The following is a 353-nucleotide window of genomic DNA, read 5'->3' as shown; positions in this document are numbered from 1 at the left end:
ATGCTGTCCTGATTAACAAGCAGCTGCCCTCCTTCTGCCTCAGTTTCCCTCTCCCTGGCAGCTGCTGTAGCTCCCCATCACACAGACATGAGGGTCCATCCTGCCCTCTCCAAGCAGCCTGCTTGCCCCTGCCAAGGAACAGGACTGCCCACGAGCAGAGCCTCTGAGAAAAGCAAGCACAGGGATCCTCGCAGGAGGGCTGAGCCTCCCGGGATCTCTGCTCCAGCCTGCCCTCGGGCAGGCCTCGAACGGCGGCCCCGGGGCAGGCAGCGCCAGGCCAGGCAAAGAGCAGAAGGATCCCGGCTGTTCCCAGCCGCTCCCGGTCATTCCGACGGGGCGGACCTGCAGGGGAG

The sequence above is a fragment of the Chaetura pelagica genome, unplaced genomic scaffold, assembly GCF_000747805.2.
Source record: "Chaetura pelagica isolate M959 unplaced genomic scaffold, ChaPel_1.0 scaffold344, whole genome shotgun sequence".
NCBI lineage: Eukaryota > Metazoa > Chordata > Aves > Apodiformes > Apodidae > Chaetura > Chaetura pelagica.
The sequence above is the reverse complement of the archived record's forward strand: the minus strand, read 5'-3'. Positions refer to the sequence as shown.